We start from the raw sequence: 16069 nt of genomic DNA, 5'->3' as shown, positions 1-16069 counted from the left end.
CTTATTGAATAAGTATGTTGTTAAGGAAAAATTGAATCCCAATCCCCAAATTTTCCTGGTAACATTTAAATGTCAAAGGAAATTTTTGTAATGGACTAAAGGCAGTATCTTACAATGCAACAACAACAAAAATTAAAAGTGATTAAGCTGGTGGTAATACTTATTGTATTACCATACCTTACTTATTATCTCTAAGTGGTTAAAAAGAAATGAGCAAACAAACCCAAAATATCCCATATTATATTGATTATCCATATAATATAAGAATGAAAGGCTTGAAGAATAAAAAGGCTTTATTTAAGAATGATGAGAAGGACAATAATAGAAATTGTGCCCTGAAGCGATGATTGTTTTGCCTTACAGAAAGTTTTAAAATTTTATTACTGATGCTTTATTGAACATTTGTAAATCTCTAAAATCAGAATGAATTTTCAGTTATTTTTTAACAAATAAATATAACTTTCCAAAAGAATACACATTTTAAAAGCCAATGTATTTGTTTGTTTTAATACTTAAAGCTTATAATTATAACATTGTTACTTGAGGCATTATGTATTCTTATCATAACTCAAAAATTTACACAAGACATCTTTTACCCTTTGTGGCACTTAGGGTTGAAGTCCAAACTCAAGTTTTTATACTTCATTTGCATTAATAAGCATTCACGCTGGGTACACAGATTCATGCCTTTAATCCTACTACACAGATCTCATTTGAAAAATAACAAAAGCAAAAAAATGAAAAGTTGAGGACCTGGCTCAAATAGTAGGGCACCTGCATATCAAGTACAAAGCCTTAAGTTCAAATCTCAGGACCACCAAAGAATTAAAAAAGGAAAATACTAGTTTTATCATCTGCTTTTAAAACTTTCTTTCTAGTAGGTGACTATAGCTAAAATGGGTGTCATGGAGGAAAAGGGAAATGGAAGAGGAGTATTGAAATTTTCAATGTGCATAAACAACTTCCAGTATCACATGGGTCAGCTTAACCCCACGGAGGAATGGAGTGACGCAGGCATTAGACATGGACAGATATAGATTTATTCCCTGGGTATGATCCTCAGCAGCCGTCAGGTCTTTACTTAGTTCTTTATCCCCTGTATCCCACTGTTTCTTCATTTCTTCAGTGAGGTGAGTGAATTATAGCATATATTTCGTTATTTCTGGAAAATACAACTCAAAGTAGCTTTTACTTTAAATTCTTCATAATATATCACTGCTATGCATATTTATAGACATTTACTTTGGTTCACATAAAAAATTAGCTGATGTCTAAAATTCTATTAGGCAGAGAATTTTTTATGAGTCAGAAGATGTCAGTCCTATTTGATGTGTGCTATTTCAGCATTCCTTATCAATTGTTTGAAAAATTGTGTTTTAAAAAATTAATATCCCTGGATATCATCAAATTTTGAAATATGCACTACTAACCTTTGTCAATATAACATTTCAAATATATTTTGGACATTTATATTAGGGTGTTTTTCTCTTCTGTCTTCTGCTGAAAACAATGCATATATAAATAGAAATGAGCTAGTGAGCAAAGCAAGTTCTAAAACATTATAACTAAATATATTCTATATGTCTTCTTTTGATTTTGATATAATGACTTTTTAAAGTGAGAGGCGATGAAAAGAGGAAAACATTTACCTGAAGCATAGGACCACAAGAATCTTACTGTTGGTGTTTTTCAACAAAGTAGACAACCGTTATGTTCATTCTCATTTATGTAAAGAAAAGTCTAATAATGTATAAAATAGTCAAGGAGAGAAATAAATTATTTTAGTGTGCACTAATAGTTCTCCTCTTGGTTCATATTTTACTTGACCAGCACAAAAGTTGAAAATCCCACAGGGCAAACATTTTGTATTAAACTATCTTGCAAGTAAAAGATGTGCAACTTTTAAAATACCTTGCCTCAGACAAACCCTTTCTTCTGTACAATGTGATATAAACTAATCTATTAGCATATCTTTCTTAGGGGGCTTCAAAAGCAAAACCTCCAAGATATATTTTTTGTGAATTACATCTATTGAGATATTATCAGTTATTTTATTTCAAAGGAGCCACTTGTCTTTCGTTATAGTAATGGAAGTGAGAAAATAATGGGATGCTGTTTTATCAGTGTCCTGAAAGAAAATAATAAAAAGTTAAGAATTCTATTCCTTCTGAAAGAATTTTTCAAAAATTCAGATTAAACAAAACTATTTTCTGTAAGAAACAGTTCACATATCACTAAGAAATTTTAAACCATGTACTCATGATATAAAGCCACATGTATTGTAGCTCTCAAATATAAAGAATGAAGAGTCAAGAAACTGGTCAGTCATTTATAAAGGAACTATTCAAATAGAATCTAGTAGTAATTGATTTATCAGGAAGGAAAATGCCAGCAGATAAATATGGCAGCTCCTCTTTACCTATGATTATAGATTATGAGTTCTCTTCTCTAAGAAAGAATGATCTGATCATTATACCTCTACATGTAATTACATTCGTTTTTAGTTTGGGGGCATGTTGAGATTTGAAAAGGCACTCTCACCTTGCAATGAATTAAAATGGGAAGTAATTAAGATTTTATTCTACATGGATGCTCCTCCACTTCTGCAAGAATCAAATGATGATTGCCTAATTAATAAATTAGTAAATTAAAAAAAATCTGTGAAAACATGTTAGGCTAGAGGATGAGGTAAGCTGAAGGACACAGGAACCCAGAGCAGCTATCAGCTGCCTAATGACATGTGAGACCTACAGATGATAGGAAAGGGGCCCACACATCCCTTTAATGAGACTGTCAAAGACACCAGCTGCTGCTGCGGGACAGATACTCACAGCTGAGCATCTGGGTCAGGGTTGCCATATGAAAAGGAAAATGACTGAGGAGCTCAATGTGGCAGGGCAAATGGAACCTTTTCTCATTGCACAGTCACTTTTAAAAGATGATATTTAAAAGGCTACTTGCCACCCTGTGAGAAAAGACACAAATAAAATTGTTGTCAGTAATTCAGAATCTTTCTGAACATGAAAATACAGAATGAACTAACATATCTTTATTACTTACAGATAGTATTTAAAATCTTCAACTATCTTCTTATAAATAAGTACATACACATGTATACAAGGAAATGTGAAGGTCAAACACTTTTATAATTCTGAAGCAAATTTCTAAATGGTGTACATATTAGCTATGGTAACATGGTCACTGTAGCCTAAGGGCAGTGTGTGTGTGTGTAATCTTGGGTTAAAAAAAAGGTCCTGCCTTTGGTAGAGAAAGTCCAAAGTGGTGTAGAAGTCAGAAATCCTGACTGTTGTTCAGATTCATACTTATAGATAATCATTCAACTTCCTGAGTCTTCATTTTTTATTCTTTGGAAATGGGAAAAACACTTCTGTTCATAATTTTTATAAAACATCTACCAGGTATTTAGGTTGGTAGCACTTACCTGGTGTGGAGATTTCTTATTTAACCCTTACAATTATCTTAGGACATAGGAGATTTAATATGTGCCCACCAGAGAAAACTATTTATCTTGGTTCACATTATACAGTTTTTATGAGGTGGGGGACAGCCTGGATCCAGAGTTCATCACCCTGAATCCAAGTGGTACCCCCATTAATGTAGAAGTCAGTAGATAATAGAAAACATCATTGACTTATTATCTAAACTATGAATGCAGTATTGATCTCATAAAACATTTAAATATTTCCAGATTTATTGAGATAAAATTGATTAATAAAATTTGTTTACATTTCAGATGTACAATGTGATGATTTGATATTCATATCCAAAGTGAAATGATTACCACATGGTGACAATAGTTAATAATACTGTATGGTACACTTAAAATTTCGTAGATCTCAAGTGTCTTGCCTTTTAAATCACTTTTCAGGTTTTTCTCTTTAAAAGTAATTTATTTATTTTAATTGACAAAACATATATATTCATGGTAGGTGACATTATGTGTGGAATTGTGTATATATTATGTGTGTAGACTCTTCATTCTGTTAAATGTTATACAGAAGCTTTTAGATTGTTTATTTTTTACTTTTTATTTTTATTTCTATTTTGTTGCCTGCACTTTTTGGATCATATTAAAAAGTTATTTCCCAGACCAATATCCTGAAACTTTCTCCTCCATGTTTCTTCAAGTAGTTTTGCAGTTTCTGGTCTTGTGTTTAGCCTTTCATCTGTTTTAAGTTGATTTTTTTGTATTCCATGTGAGATAGTAATCTCATTTCATTGTTCTGAATTTGAATATCCAGATTTCCTAGCACCATTTACTGAAAAGATTGTCCTTTTCTCAATATGTTTTCTTGATATCATTGTCAAAAATCAATTGAGTATAAATTAAGGGACTTATTCAGGGGCTCTCACTCTTCTATTCCCTCAGTCTATATGCCTGTTTTTATGTCAGTACTATGTTATAGTACTATGCTACTGAATATTGCATTTTTTATAATATATTTTAAAATTGGGTTGTGTGGAATCATTTCAAAATATAGTATAAAAGCCTCCAGCTTTGTCTTGTTTTTGTAAAGGTATCCTTGGCTTTTTGAGGTCTTTTTTGGATTCATGTGAATTTTGTGTGTTTTTTCCATTTTTGTAAAAAATGTGAGTGGAATTTTTATATGCATTGTCTTAAATGTATAGCTAACTCTAGGCATTATAGGAATTTTAATAATATTAACTCTACAAATCCATGAGCCAAGGATAGGTTTCTACTTATTAGTGTGCAAATTAATTTCTTTCTACATTGTAAAATCTTTATTAAGAAAGAAAAAAGTTTCACTGAGACAGAAGATGTCAGGTAAAGTTACTCCTGAGGGATGGAATAGACAATGTTCTCAACAAGAGAGCTGACCAGACAGAAGAATATGATTCTGAAAGGGATGTGTGTAAATTGTAATTTTAGGGAGGTAACTTATGGCAATGTAAATAAGCATGAAAGGAAATTATGAGTGGTCAAGGGGACACATCCACAGGTCAAGCATCTGGAATCATATCCGAGATGGGGCAACTCATATAAAACTTACTGACATTCCAAATGGGAGAGCTGCGTAAAAGGATGATTAAGCTATACACAGACTTGAAATGAAGACCCCTATTTAAGGATAGGGCAAATTCAGTAATAACTAAATTAACAAACTTGAGTCAAAGCTGTTGCTTTTTTCTTTTCTGAAAATAACTAAAAATGACCATGTTTTTTGTGAAATGCTTTTTGACATCCAGATGACGAGCTCGATCATATACATATACATATACATATATATATATTACTTCAAACAAGCTGCCTGACTATTTTTGTAATTGTATGTAAAAATTGTGCCACAATGCACGAGTTGCTCATCTGAGTGCTATAGAAATCATATTCAATATGTGTTTCCTGGGAACAAAAATCCAAACTGTTTTCATTTGAAATGTGTTTTAAAAAATGTGAAATTTCACATTGTGGATCTTATTCATTATAGGTAGTGGAAATAAATCAAGGGATTTTGCCAGTGTTTATATTCTTAATCAGAAAATTAATTTACTCTGCTACTTTCTAAATAAGGTGAAGGAACACATTAAACTAGAAACAAACATATAGAGCTGGGAGCTTGGCTGAGGTGGTAGAACTCCTGCAAAGCAAGCATGAAGGCCTGAGTACAGTACTTGACGAAGAAGGACGATGATGGTAATGATGAGGAGGAGGAAGAGGAGAAGGAGGAAACATATTAGAAGGGAAAATAAATTTGTTTAACCTCTATTTATATTCATCAGTGACATCATTTTATTTCTGGAGATTACTTATACAGATATACAGTATGTAAATTCAAAGATAGGCATTCAAAGTTTCTTCCTACAACATTGTAAATAATATGAAAAAAGTATTGCTTAAATTGAAATATATGTGTGTATATATATATATATAAGACTACATACATATGCATATATATGTATATGTTTATACATATATATATATACATATATATATATATATGTATGAACACAACTGTATTACTGTAACCCAGGGGTTGTAATACTTCATAAAGCTCGTAAATATTTGTTTTATGGCAATTGAGCCCATGTGACAGGGAAAACAAAGGAGGCTTTTTCTTGATTTAGTCATGTGATGAACCTCATGATGGCATAGTAACTGATAGTAAGCTCAGGTATCCAATTTTCTTCCCTTAGTAGTAGTTAAATATCTTTCTTGATTATTGATCTTTATTATATTGATTTGGGGCATTATAAATGTTCTCACAGCTGTAAGAAAGGGATAATAAGCTTAACTCAGTTTTTCCAAATTATCTAATTAATTCTAAACTTTACATTTAAAATTCTTACAATTTGTCACCAATTCTTCACAGCAGAAGGTATTTGGATAGGCAAGATATAGATGAGTCAAAATTTGACTTGTTTTCAACACAATAAATGAAGAAATAATGGCAAATATATTAATTATAACTCAGAAGTATTTTAGATCAATGATCCCAAACTTAAGTAAAAACATATTTTTTCAATGGGTGTGTAAACCAATGGGTGTACAACAAATAATTCACTAGAGATATAAGTGATTTCATGTGTAATAGAAAAAAAATCTGCATTTTTAAAAAAGTTCCAAATATAAGGCAGATAATCTTATGAGTATCAAGTTTTAATGAAAAACTTATTTTATATTATTCAAACAATGATCAAATAAGTCAGTACTATTCAATTTTTCTTAAAATGATTTTGACAATGATACTTTGTAATTATGGGGAAAATATGTATTTGAAAAAGAGATTGCTGAAATAATATGTATTGTACCAATCTAAGAAGTTAATATTTTAATCTTAACTGTATCATGGCTAAATTAATCTAAAAACTTTCTATATATTTTGCACCTTATTTCTCTGCTATTGACCATCTAAAGTGTAATGGATGCTGAACTAGTACAGAGAACATCCAGGAACAATTGTTCTATGGTACATTAGGCATTTATTATTTTCTCAAGGTATATGGCCACTAAAAAGGAAAAAATATCTACTTTGATTAAGTCAGAACATCATATTGGACATTCATATTGCTTATAAGGGGAAATAAAATATTACATAAACTTTAATATTAATATATGAAAAAGCAAAACTAAAAAAAAGAAGCAATTGTCTGTTACTGATATTCATAAATTTGGGAAAAACCATCTATCTGGTGATAGAGTTGTTTTCATTAGAATTTTGTAAGAAAGCATTGTTTTAGAAAATTGTTTTGTATCAGGAGGCATGTTTTCATTTACAACAAATGAAAGTAAATCTCACTCATTAAAATTAATAATGATAAATATCCTAATTTGCTCATTGGAAGTGCATAATCAGATTGAATTAGTACTATGAATTAATTAGTATACACAATTAGGCATTTGTGGTGATGCCAAATAAATGTAAGTAAACAAATGAGAGAGTAGATGGAACTAATCAGTGGGGTGGATGTAGAATATTTTCAGATAGATGTTGAACAAATTTCAGTTCCACAGAGAATAGCTCAAAATGATGCCAAATGATACAGTCTGTCTTTGATCATGTTATTTGCAAAAAATGATAACAAATATTTGACATTTTGCAATAAAAAAATATTTAGATAAATTAGTTAAAATTTGCATAGTTCCCACAAAGGTGTAGATTTGATCTGAGAGAAAGCTAAAAAGTAAAAAGCAAAATAAAGCAAAAAGACAAATGATGAAAACATAAAATATAATCCCCATATCTTAAAATGCATGGTTAAACCGACAGGAAACTAAGACAAATCCTCATAAACAAGAAACGAACAAACAAACAAATCATATGAATATAGAGACCTGGAGTATCTCTAGATGTGGTCAGATGACTCTGTCAATCCCCAGAGGCTTGGATATTATAATTTTTAGTGCATTTTGAAAGAGGATACTTCCTGAAGCTGGAATCTGTGAGTCGCAATGTGTTTACTAGGAACAATATAGAAGAAAACACAAATAGAATGAAACACTGTTCAGATTCTTACCTGGTATAGCCTTGAGGCAGAAGGGGGATTGGGATAAGGAAAGTTATGAAGACTACCTGATCATTCTCACTGCTCTATTTCCTATCATGGAAGAGAGACTGAAATATATTATCTTCTGTGTTGTTCGAAAAGACTCAAATGATCTCAATATCAGACCCCAAACTCTTAAGTTGATACAAGAAAGAGTAGGAAATACTCTGGAGTTAGTAGGTATAGGTAAGAACTTTCTCAATGAAACCCCAGCAGCACAGCAACTAAGAGATAGCATAGATAAATGGGACCTCATAAAACTAAAAAGCTTCTGTTCATCAAAAGAAATGGTCTCTAAACTGAAGAGAACACCCACAGAGTGGGAGAAAATATTTGCCAATTATACATCAGACAAAGGACTGATAACCAGAATATACAGGGAACTTAAAAAACTAAATTCTCCCAAAACTAATGAACCAATAAAGAAATGGGCATGTGAACTAAACAGAACTTTCTCAAAAGAAGAAATTCAAATGGCCAGAAAACACATGAAAAAATGCTCACCATCTCTAGCAATAAAGGAAATGCAAATTAAAACCACACTAAGATTCCACCTCACCCCTGTTAGAATAGCCATCATCAGCAACACCACCAACAACAGGTGTTGGCGAGGATGCGGGGAAAAAGGAACCCTCTTACACTGTTGGTGGGAATGTAGACTAGTACAACCACTCTGGAAAAAAATTTGGAGGCTACTTAAAAAGCTGGACATCTATCTACCATTTGATCCAGCAATACCACTCTTGGGGATATACCCAAAAGACTGTTACTCCAGAGGCACCTGCACACCCATGTTTATTGCGGCACTATTCACAATAGCCAAGTTATGGAAACAGCCAAGATGCCCCACCACTGACGAATGGATTAAGAAAATGTGGTAGCTATATACAATGTAATTTTATGCAGCCATGAAGAAGAAAGAAATGTTATCATTTGCTGGTAAATGGATGGAATTGGAGAACATCATTCTGAGTGAGGTTAGCCTGGCCCAAAAGACCAAAAATCATGTTCTCCCTCATATGTGGACATTAGATCAAGGGCAAACACAACAAGGGGATTGGACTATGAGCACATGATAAAAGCGAGAGCACACAAGGGAGGGGTGAGGATAGGTAAGACACCTAAAAAACTAGCTAGCATTTGTTGCCCTTAATGCAGAGAAACTAAAGCAGATACCTTAAAGCAACTGAGGCCAATAGGAAAAGGGGACCAGGAACTAGAGAAAAGGTTAGATTAAAAAGAATTAACCTAGAAGGTAACACCCATGCACAGGAAATCAACGTGAGTCAATGCCCTGTATAGCTATCCTTATCTCAACCAGCAAAACCCCTTGTTCCTTCCTATTATTGCTTATACTCTCTCTACAACAAAATTAGAGATAAGGGCAAAATAGTTTCTGCTGGGTATTGAGGGGGGGAGCGGGAGGGGGTGGAGTGGGTGGTAAGGGAGGGGGTGGGGGCAGGGGGGAGAAATAAACCAAGCCTTGTATGCACATATGAATAATAAAAGAAAAATGAAAAAATAAATAAATAAATAAATAAAATAAGATTATGTTCACTCAAAAAAAAAAAAAAGAAAAGACTCAAATGAAAAATGTAGACAAAAATGTTGCAAAGTATTTATCAAACCTCTAGCAGCTGGCAAAAGGACAAGAAAAATTTTGAGTCAATTATTTTAAAATAAAATGTGAAAACAAGTAATTCTAATAATATGTTTACAAAGGATATGAGATCACTTTAAAAGATAAAGAAATAGACCAATGAAAATAAGGTATTTTTAGGGTTCAGATGGACCTCAGTAATAGAGCACTTGCCTAGCATGTGTGAGGCCCTGGATTTACTCCCCAGTGACACACACACACACATTTTTATGAAAACAACAACAAAGATTGCTGAATTTCTATCTTAGTCCCTTATGATGATTTCAACAGATTTAAAAATTCTATATTCATTCTAATATAGGAAGTATACCAACACTATTCACCTTCTTAACTTCCTTTTATTACCCTCCCTCTGTCATTTGTGATCCCCCCCCTCAGCGTGACTTGTTTTTCATAAGATTGCTGTATTTGTATTGGGTCTATATTCCACATAAAAGATAAAACATGCAGCCTTTTTATATTTCTGTTACCACAGATGGTTTTAAAGAGTTTCTTCCTTAATATCACTGCTAATTCCTTTTGCTACTATGTTTTTGTTCTCAAAATGAAACAAAGTTTTAATGAACACAAGCCAAATTGAACATAATGAAATATATCAAGTAAACCTCAGACATTTATGCAGTCTTCCCTTTAACTTCTTCCCTTGTTACATTGCTTTCCCCTGGTTTTCTGTTGTTGTTTGTGTGATGAGTTTTAGTGACCTGTTTCTTGAAAGTGTAAAACAATCCACAAACTTTACTTTCTATTCCATTTGTTTTGTCTATTTTGCTGCATTTACAGTAAAAAACATAGAAAAACATTTATACTTTTCTAATGTCAAAACTGGTATAGAATAGTTGTCTGTTTTGTCAGTCATTAAAATGAAGCTACTAAATTCCTGTTTCTGATTCAAACAAAAATAAATTTTGCACAGAACTGTATCATCTGTGGAAATATGTAACTTTGTCATCAATATGCCAATTTAACACAATTAGTTATCATTGAAATTTGACCAAAGTTCAAAGTTGCACCCTCTTTTTCATATTTCTGTTACTCATATTTCACTTTTGACTAGTGCAACAGCAAGCAGCTATTAGAAATCTACAACATACAGCTGCTACCAGATGTAAGTGCTAAAAACTTGTCAGTTTAGAAATGAAAATTCCTGTTAGGGCACAAAGCTTTCTTTTATAAACATTTAGACTTATCTTTCCATTTCAAATAAGGAAAATGATTTTAACCACACTCTAACACTTCTTACCAAGCACATTTCAGAAAGCAAATTCGTCAAAAGAAGCTTAACTTTCATTAGAATTCCCTGCATCAGGTTATAACTAATAATTTCTATTGCTAATAGTCGTTACTAGACAGCTCTTATTGAAGACTTCAAAAAAAATTTTAGGTATTCTCTTGCATTAATTGCTATAAAGAAAAGAAAAAAAATATTATGTAAAGATATCACCTTTCAGTCTGCTAGCAAAATAAATTTGTTACCCATAGTGAGAATAATACTGCAATAGACATGTTTGGGAAGGTACAAACCCAGGCAACAAATTTTCCTTCTCTTTCCTGAAGTTCCTAAGTTAGCTGGAAGGCAGAGGGTTGTCAAATTAAAAAGACTTCTAAGTCTCTGAAGAGAATTCAAAGAATTCTTCTGCAGCATACACAGTTCCTTGTTAAAATAAATGAATTATGAAATCAGTATTTTAAAAGGATATAACTTTTGAATTAATAGTAGTAATAAATCAAGGACCTAATTAGATTGTTCTTGAAATACATATGCTGCTAGGCTTTTCTCCAAAGTTTGTGACCCAGTTTAAGAAGAAAAGAATTTAGTAAAGTACCATACCTGAAACTGCGGAGTGATGACATAAAAATAAAATTCGTTTTACAGTCAGGTAATGATTGTAGAGTCGAGGATTACAGGGTTGGTCAGTTTGTTTTACATTGCAAATTTGTCTCATTCTCTGAAAAACAAACATTCAATGCACAACATCTCAAGAATTACAGGTGGTATTAAAATCATTGTATAATTCAGGAGTCAGTTAAATTATAGCTTTTATTATTATTATGCTGAAATAAAGGAATATATCGAGATGTTAGCAAATATTTGAACATAACTGGACATTTGAAATCATAGAGGTTATCACCTTTAAGTGATCTTAAAATTATAGCCTTTGCTTCTTGCTTCTTTCCTTATCTTCACATCAGTCGAACACTTGGAAATTTCCTAATATTGCTAAAACATACTTACTGGAATCCACTTGTATTCATTAATTTGCCTCTTAACATTGGTTATTTTTTTCTCATGTGTATTTGTGTATCTTATAATTTCTAACTTAAATTCAGAAATTTTCTATAGAAAAATGATTTATATTCCTAGAAGTTAAGCCTTTCCTTCACTTTGGACTATGCTTTGGAAGTCAAATCCATTTAGGAGTTGAGTTTTTGGTCTGTGATTTGGCTTTCCCTGTGTATTTTTATTGTATAGTCACAAATTTCTCTAACATCATTGTGTTTAGACTGGGCACTAATTTGCCAGAGAGTTTGTAAAATTGTTCACTTTACCCTTTTTGCTATATCACTGGGATTTTTTTCACTCTACTCTTGGTCTTCTTCCAGCATGTTTTTTTTTTGAGGGGGGGGGACTTTACACTTATTTCTCATGAGCCTGGGAGTGAGTGGATGAATGGAAAATGCTATCCCTTTGGTTGTGAGGAAGCCTCAGTCTTAAAATATACAACATTCTTGAGTCTCCTGATTGACTCTGCGAGTTTTCTTCCCCATGCACAACTGTAGGTTTGAGCCTAGCAGATATTTATGTCTTTCATCTATAGTATTTTCTCTTCCCTTCCTTTAGCAGCAGTGGGATTTCACCAATGAAGTAAGTAGTGTGACCAAATATCCTGGATTTCCTGAGACTGATGGTGCTCTTAGGAGGTGGGATTTTTAGTTTTAAAACCATGACAATCTGAGATAAATCAGAAAGTTCTTAAGCATTGAATTTTCTGTGCTCACCTGGAATTGTGCAAGAAAAAAAATTGATCACTTTATCACCTAAGAATTAAGGGTGGTAGGATTTGCATAGCAAACGTGTGTTAGCTTTTATATATACATATATACATATATATATATATATATGCAAATATAAAGAAATTCACTATTTTGTACAATTAATATATATGAGAGAAATCTTGTGAAAGATTAGCAATCTTTAAATTAAATGATGTTCCTTGATTGATATAATTAAACTTGATGTTTGTTTTTTAAACAATACACATTCCTCAGAAATCCAAATACCCAAAAAACACATGAAATAACACTCACCATTCTTGGCCATAAAGGCAATGCAAATCAAAACCACACTGAGATTCTACCTCACTCCTGTTAGAATAGCTACCATCAAGAACACCACCAACAACAAATGCTGGCGAGGATGCAGGGGGAAAATGAACCCTAATACACTGCTGGTGGGAATGTAAGCTAGTACAACAGCTTTGGAAAACAATATGGAGCCTTCTTAAAAAACTAAACATAGATCTGCCATATGATCCAGCAATACCAATATTCAAGAATATCGGTATTCAAGAATACCGATATTCTTGAAGGAATGCAACTCAGGTTATTCCAAAGGCACCTTCACACCCATGCTTATTGCAGCACTATGCACAATAGCCAAGTTATGGAAACAGCCAAGATACCCAGCTACCAACAAATGGATTAAGAATATGTGGTATTTATACACAATGGATTTTACTCAGCCACAAAGAAGAACGAAATTTTGTCATTCACAAGTAAATGGATGGAACTGGACAACATGATCTTTAGTGAAGTAAGCCAGACTCAGAAGGTCAAAGATCATATGTTCTCCCTAATATGTGGGCTTTAGACCTAAAACAAATGCAGTAATATTATTGGACGTGGGTCACACACTAAGGGGAGATTGCATACTGTAGTAATAGGGAAAGGTAGGAAACCCAAAACTTGAAAGTGTTTGATGTGCCCACTGTAGAGGAGCTAACATAGTAATCTTAAACTGACAGAAACCAACATGGGAAGGTGAGCAGGAAGTAGTGAAGTGGTCTGGTAGAGATGAACCAATTTGGGTTGTAATATGTACATGGAAGTAATGCTAGGAATCTCTCTGAATAGCTATCTTTGTCTCGAGCTAGCAAAAACGCGCTGTCTTTCTTGTTAACGCTTATGTCTTCTCTTCAACAAAATTGGAGAAGAGGGCAGAACAGGTTCTGCCTGGAAGCAAGGGAGGTGGGGGAAGAGGAAGAGGGTGGGGGAGAGGTGGCCCAAACAATGTATGCACATATGAATAAATGAATAAAAATAAATAAATAAATGTCTTCTTGCTAAAGTGAAAAAAATACACATTCTTCAAACTTTAGTAGCATTAATTTATTCTCTTTTAAAGTTGAATTCTCTGAACTGCATGCAAAATACTTGAAATAGTTCAATACTTGAAATGTTAGCTCTAAGTCTAACAAAATTTATTGAGTTTCTATGTGATGGGTGAGTTCTATCCTTGTCATTTTAAATTTCTCTCATTGCATTGCCAATCAGCATATTTTTGTTTTCATCCTATCCATGTGGGTTCATATAAAATTATCTTCTTTTTATTCATGAAATCTGTCCTACATTAAGACTGTGTCACTTGCCCAAGGTTATAGCTAATTAGTACAAATATGTGCTAGCATTTATTTGTCTACATTCACTCTGAGAATTCTGTCTGTATCACACTGCCTGCCATCTTATTTCCCAAGATGTTAATATAGATTTTCTGTGTCCTTAATATGAAATGGAAAGCCTCTGCATATATTTTCTAATGTCTTTTGCTTTATAGAACTATATTCCATGTTTTAAAATAATCAGACCAAATAAGTAATTTTGATCCTACTTTGCAAATCTTAATATGCACAACCTGAAAATTGTGAAAAATTTGTAGATTGGCTGAAGCTTTATTTTGGGGTGAATATTTTTACATTCCACACCTAGTAACTTTTAAAGTTACTCTCAAAGAGATAAAAAGTTAACAATTTAAATTAAACAAACTCTAGCATAGAACAAACAAATAAAATGTTATGATCACACCATCTGCCAAGTGAATATCCATATTCTTTGAGTTTATGACAAAAACGACAATTGTAAAGGTTTTATTAATTGGCATACGTTGCATTCAGAAATTGATGGCTTGTCAAGACAATTATATGAATTTGTAAAGAAAAGTTAATGAGTCATATATTTTTACCTGAACTATAGTATAAAGCTCCAGTCTTAGTAACATATTTATAATTCATTTTATGCACAAGTTTAATATCTAACATGGAATATTTATTAGAGAAATTAAGATAATCTATTTTTCATTTTATACTGCATGTCAAAAAATCAGACAACACAATTTAATTCTAAGTATCTTGATCTGAGCCACTAATAAAGAGTTTTACATCTCAAAAGTGTATAATATTTCTTATGGAATTACTTTTATGTAGCATAACCATGAGTCATATAAGGGATAATGATGGAGGGGTGAATCTAATTAAGATACATTGTATACCATTATGCATATGCAAAAATGAACCCCCATGAACAACCAATATATGCTCTAAATTGTTTAAAAATGACACAAAAGTGTTGAAGCTATTAAAAGGTTCAGAAATCTCTGAAAGAAAGAAGAAATTTGGAAAAACTGTCATAGTCACTTTTTATGTTACCTATCTGCTCCCCAACTGTTCTGGAAATTATTACTGTATCTATCTATATAATTACCATAAAAATAATTTTGTAAGATAACATTTCCTTATACACAAAATTGGTAAAATGACAGGAAACTGATCGACTTTCTATAAATCAGTTGCTGTGGATCAAAGGACTTGATAGACTGATCATCCTTTGGGTATTTAATCATAGCATTCTGTGGCAGTGTTAAATGTCACTATCAATATATAAAAAAATAAAACTTGAAATGGTGACTTAAGTGAGCCAAAATTCAGGTTTATCTGCACAATTCAAGAAGTGTGGAGCTAGGTATTCTATTGCTGGTTTGTGAATCCAGAGTCACCAAGGATCTGAGTTCCTTCTGTTTTTCTACAGTGCCATCCTTAGTGTTAATTTCTATATTCTTCTTGAGAGCATCACCCAAGATAGCTGATTATGAGCCTGTTATTATGCCTGCATTTCAGCCAGTTAGGAAGAAGAATGAAGGAAATCCTCAAATGCTTTTGCTTTCTTCCCCACTAAAATTTCATGTCTTTCCTGCTGCTATTTATTCACTTTTTTAAAGAAAGAGAGTTGGAAATGAAGTCTTTATTCTGTTAGGCAGGGCAATCATCTATAAATCATGACTGTATTATGAATGAAATTAGACAAAAAGGCATTGAGTAGATAAGTAAGGATCTC

The sequence above is a fragment of the Castor canadensis genome, chromosome 3 (assembly GCF_047511655.1).
Source record: "Castor canadensis chromosome 3, mCasCan1.hap1v2, whole genome shotgun sequence".
Classification (NCBI taxonomy): Eukaryota; Metazoa; Chordata; class Mammalia; order Rodentia; family Castoridae; genus Castor; species Castor canadensis.
Note: the sequence above shows the minus strand (reverse complement) of the source record.